Source organism: Chiloscyllium plagiosum, unplaced genomic scaffold (genome assembly GCF_037043375.1).
Source record: "Chiloscyllium plagiosum isolate Xiang-an unplaced genomic scaffold, Cpla_swu_hap1 HiC_scaffold_7, whole genome shotgun sequence".
Lineage (NCBI taxonomy): Eukaryota > Metazoa > Chordata > Chondrichthyes > Orectolobiformes > Hemiscylliidae > Chiloscyllium > Chiloscyllium plagiosum.
In genome coordinates this window covers 12,575,292-12,582,049 of record NW_028270145.1, presented here as the reverse complement: position 1 = coordinate 12,582,049, position 6,758 = coordinate 12,575,292, and the positions used below count along the sequence as shown (strand labels likewise).

The following is a 6,758-nucleotide window of genomic DNA, read 5'->3' as shown; positions in this document are numbered from 1 at the left end:
CTTAAAGATCCCTGCTAATTAAAATCCGATTCAACACTACTGCTGGAGCTTCCACTGCAATGATATACATATTCTTTTGGCGGCCAGTCTTTTTTTAAAATAATTTACCAAGCTATGAATGATGTGTGAACCTGCCTACAATTTCGAACTTCATACTTTGTTACATTGTTCAATATCATATTGGTAGATTTTCATAGAATCCCACAGTGTGCAAAGAGGCCAATCAGTCCATCAAGTCTGCACTGACCCTCGAAAGAGAATCCCATCAAGGTCCAGCTCCACCTTATCTCTACATTTCCAATGGCTAACCCGCCAAGCCTGTATACTCTCAAGACTATGGGGCAATTTAGCATAGCCAAACCACCTAACCTGCACATCTTTGGACTGTGGGAAGAAATCAAAGCACCCAGCAGAAATCCACTGAGACAGAGCATGCAAACTCTACCAGAGTCTGGAATCGACCCCAGGCCTCTGATACATTGAGGCAGTGGTGCTAACCACTGAGCCACTGTAGTCACCCTTGGTTTTGCAGCTAAGTGTCAAGCTCAATGATTGGAACAGCGAAAGCAACATAACTTGCAGTCGATTTTCTTTGTTCCACATTTGAGTGTTTTTGGAGATGCAATGCAATGTCGCAAATAGAATTTAGTGACTTTACTGAAATATTTCTTTTCAACAGTAAAGTGGAGTCTGATGCAGGAAAAGTAAAGCACCCATTTTCCCTTTCCTGTTCATGCAACACAAGCAAAAAGGGAAAGAATGGTTGGGACATGATATGTTTCAGGTGTTTTCTACCGTGAACACGACACATGTTTTGTTCATTTTTGCTGATTTCAGTCCTGAAATATTACAATGACGAAGCATTGCCAAAGCAAATGTGTTCAGTTAATACCAATCTGTGTGAAGTAATGTATTAAGCTGTCAGTTCAAAAATGGGAATGATAAGGTAAACTCACATTTCGTTATATTAAAATAATTTGCTAATTATGTCTTATTTTAAGAAATTGATTTTTAAACTTCTGTTTTTTTTAGGTCATGTTTGACAGGAACTTCCAGGGTTGGCACTATGATTTGATTTGATTTGTTTTGATTTATTGCCATGTGTACTTAAGTACAGTGAGACGTTTTGTTTGCGAGCAGAACAGGCAGATCATAATAAGCAAGAGCATACAGATGATAAGGTGTAAAAATTCTTGAACAGTGTAAGGTTACACTGCACAAGATATGCGCTAGGCAAGATAAACATTAATGAGATCAGCATTATTTGAAGTTAGAGAGTTCATTCATCCGTCTAATAACAGCAGGGAAGAAGCTGTTCTTGAATCTGTTGGTGCATGTGTTCTAGTTTCTGTATCGTCTGCCTGACAGAAGAGGTTGTAGGAAAGCATTACTGAGTTGGGATGGGTCTTTGATGATGTTGGCAGCCTTTCTGCGGTAACAAGACATATAAATAGAGTCCATGGATGGAAGGTTGGTTTCCCTGATGGTATGGGCTGTGCGCACAATCTTCTGCCGTTTCTTAAATCCTAGACAGAGCAATTGTTGTACAAGGCTATTATGCACCCAAACAGTATGCTTTCAATGGTGCATCCGTAAATGTTGGTGTGGGTCCTTATGAACATGCCAAATTTCCTGAGCCACCTGAGGAAGAAGAGGTGTTGTTGTGCCTTCTTGACCATTGCATCTACGTGGGAAGTCCAGGATGTATTGTCGGTTATCATCACTCGTAGGAACTTGACAGGCTCAATCCTCTCATCCTCAGCTCCTTTGATTAGATTAGATTCCCTACATTGTGGAAACAGGCTATTCGGCCCAACAAGTCAACACCAACCTCCGGAGAGTAACCCACCCAGACTCACATTTACCCCCGACTAATGCATGTAGCACTATGGCAAATTTAGCATGGACAATTCACCTGACCAGCACATCTGTGGATTATGGGAGGAAACTGGAGCACCTGGAGAAACCCACGCAGACATAGGGAGAATGTGCAAACTCCACGCAAGCAGCCACCCGAGGCAGGAACCGAACATTGGTCCCTGGCGCTATGAGACAGCAATGCTAACCACTGAGCCACCATGCCACCTTGATGCAGATGGGGGCGTGTTCTCTTTTTTAAAATCAATCATCAGTTCTTTAGTTTTGCCGACATAGAGAGAGAGTTTGTTACCATTGCACCACAACACCAAGTGCGACTTCCAGGGACGGCACTATGAGTGCAGCAGTGACTGTGCCGACCTGTCCCCTTACTTCAGCCGCTGTAACTCCATCCGTGTTGAGAGTGACTGGCGGGTGCTGCATGAGAGACCCAATTACATGGGATACCAGTATGTTCTGACCAGGGGAGAGTATCTTGACTCCCAGCGCTGGATGGGATTCAATGACTGTGTCAAGTCATGTCGCTCCCACCCATAGGTAAGTTATAGTTTGACAGTTTGTGCTTGTGAGAACATGGGAACATAAAAAAACTGGAAGGGGCTATCCTGCTCCTCAACTTCAATCTGACTTTTAAGCAAATTATAGTTGATATTTTTCAAATCTTTATTTCTCTAGTTGGTCCCAGTGCCTTTCATGACCTTGCCTAGCAAAAGACTATCAAGCTCAGTTTTGAAATTTTCGATTGACCGAGACTCAATAACTTATTGGGTGACACAGTTTCAGATTTTTGCTGAATATTCTATTGAAAGGTTCTTTTTGGTCTGATCTGTGTGGCCCAATTCGTACTCTGGAATCTCCCACCAGAGGAAATACTTTCTAAAAGCACTTTAAACTTCTATATTAAATGGAATAGCAGCCCTCAGAATTTAATCCTCTTACCCCCAACATTAGTGCTGAATTTTCACTATATTTCATTCAAGGCCAATATTATCTTTCCTTTGATGATGTGCCCTGATTTAAATGTCCTTGAGATGGAGGTATCTTGCTGTAACATGATTTTAAATTCAAACTCTCTTTGGACAAATCTTCAAATCGACTCACCAAGTTAATAACTGATTGAGGATGCAGAACATATCACTGCATACAGCAAAGTGTTTAATTATTATAGATATGTAAACTCTTGCTGCATAGAAGGAGGCCATTCAGACTTGATGAAATGTGCCTCCAATGGATTTCTGAAAGATTAGATTAGATTAGATTAGATTAGATTAGATTACAGTGTGTAAACAGACCCTGCGGCCCAACAAGTCCACACCGACCCGCCGAAGCGAAACCTACCCATACCCCTACATTTACCCCTTAACGAACACTACGGGCAATTTAGCTTCGCCAATTCACCTGACCCTGCACATCTTTGGACTGTGGGAGGAAACCGGAGCACCCGGAGGAAACCCACGCAGACACGGGGAGAACGTGCAAACTCCACACAGTCAGTCGCCTGAGGCGGGAATTGAACCCGGGTCTCTGGCGCTGTGAGGCAGCAGTGCTAACCACCGTGCCACCGTGCCGCCCACGTCAAATCCAAATTCCCTCCTTACCCTTGCTTTTGCCCCAAAGCTCTACAGATCAGCTCCATGACATAAAGTCATAGAGCCATAGAGGTCTACAGCACAGAAAAAGTCCCTTTAGCTGATCAAGTCTGTGTTGGTCAAAAACAACCATCTAACTGTTCTAATCCCAATGTCTAATTATCTTTTAAAGTTACTTTGAATCCAATTCTTCCTCTGGATTCTGATTTTCAAATCAGATCATCCAATAGCTGATATTTATATGACACCTATAAGGTAATAAAATGGTCAGGGTGATTTACAGGAGTGTTTTAAGGCAGAATTAGACATGGAGCACAGAGGAGATATTAGGACAAGATGCAAGTCAAGAACATAGGCTTTAAGTAGAAAGAGCAAGGAAACTCCAAAGAAGGCTTTGGAACCAGGTTGCTGATAGCATTGTGACTAATAGTGGCGTGATTACAATTGATGGTGTTCAAGCAGTCAGAATGACATTACTGAATGTATAATTACAAAAATGAATTACCAATAGCATTCTTATATTCCACTACTGAGGAGGCTCCTACAAACTGGAGATCTGGGAGTTCAAGTCCATTGTACCCTGAAGATGGCTACACAGGTGGATAGAGTGGTCAGGAAGGCATATGGTATGCTTGCCTTCATCAGATGGGGTATTGAGTATAAGAGCTGGCAGGTCATGTTAAAATTGTACAAGACTTTGGTTCAGCCGCATTTAGAATACTGTGTACAGTTCTGATCACCACATTACCAAAAGGATGTGGATGCTTTGGAGAGGGTGCAGAGAAGATTTATGAGAACGTTGCCTGGAATGGAAGGTGCTAGCTATGAAGAGAGGTTGAGTAGGTAAGGATTGTTTTCATTAGAAAAAAGGAGGTTGAGGGGGGACCTGATCGAGGTCCACACAATCATGAAGGTTATAGACAAGGTGGATAGAGATAAGGTTTTTCCCAGGGTGAGAGATTCAGTAAAGAGAGGTCATGTGTTCAAGATGAGAGGTGAAAAGTTTAAGGGGGATATATGCAGCAAGTACTTGGTACTCAGAGAGTGGTAGATGTCTGGAACACCTTGTCATCTGAGTGGTAGAGGCAGGCATGGTAGATTAATTTAAGGTGTGTCTGGGCAGATGCATGAGTAGGTGGGGAGCAGAGGGATACAGATCCATAGGAATTAGCCAATGGGTTTAGATAGTGGAGTTGGACTGGCTCAGGTTTGGAGGGCTGAAGGGCCTGTTCCTGGGCTGTAAAATTTTTTTGTTGTTTGTTCTTAGAACAAGGCCTGACTTTGGAGGACAGATGATGGAATTCATGGATGACTGTCCATCTGTCTACGATCGTTTCCGTTACTGTGACATCCACTCCTGCCATGTGATGGACGGTTACTGGATCTTCTATGAACACCCTGACTATAGACGGTGACAGTACTTCATGAGGCCTGGTGAATACAGGAGATAGAGCGACTGAGGAGGCTACAGCTCAACTGTTGGAATTTCTAGATTGTTGCTAAAAACTATGATTTTTAAAAAAATTGCTAAGCATTTCTGAGCATGAATAAAACACCTTTTCTTTGAATGTCAGTTATCTTAGTTCATTTCTTCATGGAGCTACATGGGGCGGGGGGTGATCAGGTGATAAAGTGGTAAGTTAAACAAATTGGTCGTGTGGGAATGTGATGGAGATCAAAGCTAGGTTAAGGAGTATATGAAGATTTGTGCCCTGTGTTGCCTTCCACCCTTATCCAAACAATGGAGAAGAAATTGGCTACCACCACACCCAGAATGGGTAGACTAAGTGCTTCATTCTTTAAGGGAGAGGTTTCTCTTTCGTATGATGCAAGACCCTTCAAAGGACAATAGCATTAAGTACATACCCATTCAGTACAGGTGAAAGACACAAAATGCTGTGTGTGAGCCAAGCACGTTTTCTGACTGTGTCAAATAAAAGTCTTGGCCATAAACGCTGTTGACTACATCATTCGACATCATGAATCAATCTTGCTGTTGGTACTTGTGACTTGTGACTTGTGACTTGGAAATATTCACTCTAGTTGCCAAATTAGCAATCACCTTCCAAGGTCCTATAGCCTGCACAGGACGCAGGAGCTGTTCACTTCACTCCTTAGACCGTAAAACCCCCACACTATTATCCTGCATGCCACACTGCATTTTGTGGTTAATGAAGGAGTTGGGGGTATGGTACAGGACCTCAGAATTGCTGCCAGAGATAAAACCTCTCTTTGCATGTGCGCCAAAAGACTTGAGCAAAAGACATCTGAATCAGTGTCATAATGTGCAATGTCCAAGTGGAGGTATCCCACTGTGTTAGACTCACTCATGCCCCAGTGTTTGGAGGATGTTGATTGAATGTTATTTTGTGTGCTGTGACTGCTGAATGATCACATGACTGATGAGCTGCTTTGTTGCTGATATTGCCAACATGGGCCCATTGGAACTGAGTGAAAGTGAGGCCTGCAGATGTTGGAGATCAGAGTCGAGAGTGTGGTGCTGGAAAAGCACAGCAGGTCAGGCAGCACCTGAGGAGCAGGAGAACTGATATTTCAGGCAAAAGCCATTCATCAGAAATGAGGCTTTGAGAGATAAATGGGAGGGGGAGGATTGGGTGGGGCTGGAGGGAAGGTAGCTGAGAGTGCAATAGGTCGATAGAGGTGGGGGTAAAGATGATAGGTCGGAGGGGAGGATGGAGTGGATAGGTGGGAAGGAAGATGGACAGATGGGACAGGTCATGAGGGCAGTGCTGAGCTGAAAGGTGGGGGAAGGGGAAATGAGGAAACTGATGAAGTCCACATTGATGCAAGTATCCCGAGACGGAAGATAAGGAATTTTTCCGCCAGGAGTCGGGGGGTGAGGGAGTGGCGATGGAGGAGGTCCAGAACCTGCATGTCCTTGGTGGAGTGGGAGGGGGAGTTTAAGTGTTCGGCCACAGGGCAGTGGGATTGGTTGGTGCGGGTATCCTGGAGATATTCTCTAAAGCGCTCTGCGAGCAGGCGTCCTGCCTCCCCAGTGTAGAGGAGACTGCATCAGGAGCAACGGATATAGTAAATGACATTTGTGCAAGTGCAGATCCGACCTATCACCTTTACCCCCACCTCCATCCACCTATTGCACTCTCAGCTGCCTTCCACCCAGCCCCACCCACCCCTCCCATTTATCTCTCCACCCCCTAGTTTCCAAGCCTCATTCCTGAGGCTTTTGCCCGGAACGTCAATTTTCCTGTTCCTCGGATAGATTAGATTTTTTAGATTACATTACAGTGTGGAAACAGGCCCTTTGGCCCA

The 6,758-nt window shown here is 44.0% G+C and overlaps 1 long non-coding RNA gene across 1 annotated transcript; it reads left to right on the top strand.

Annotated features, from left to right (window-relative positions):
* The first annotated feature begins 907 nt into the window (after positions 1-907).
* Positions 908-5,035, top strand: LOC148149560 (uncharacterized). Its single transcript, XR_015757517.1, has 2 exons — positions 908-946; positions 4,735-5,035. It is a non-coding gene; the product is annotated as an uncharacterized LOC148149560 (long non-coding RNA).
* The last annotated feature ends 1,723 nt before the right edge of the window (positions 5,036-6,758 follow it).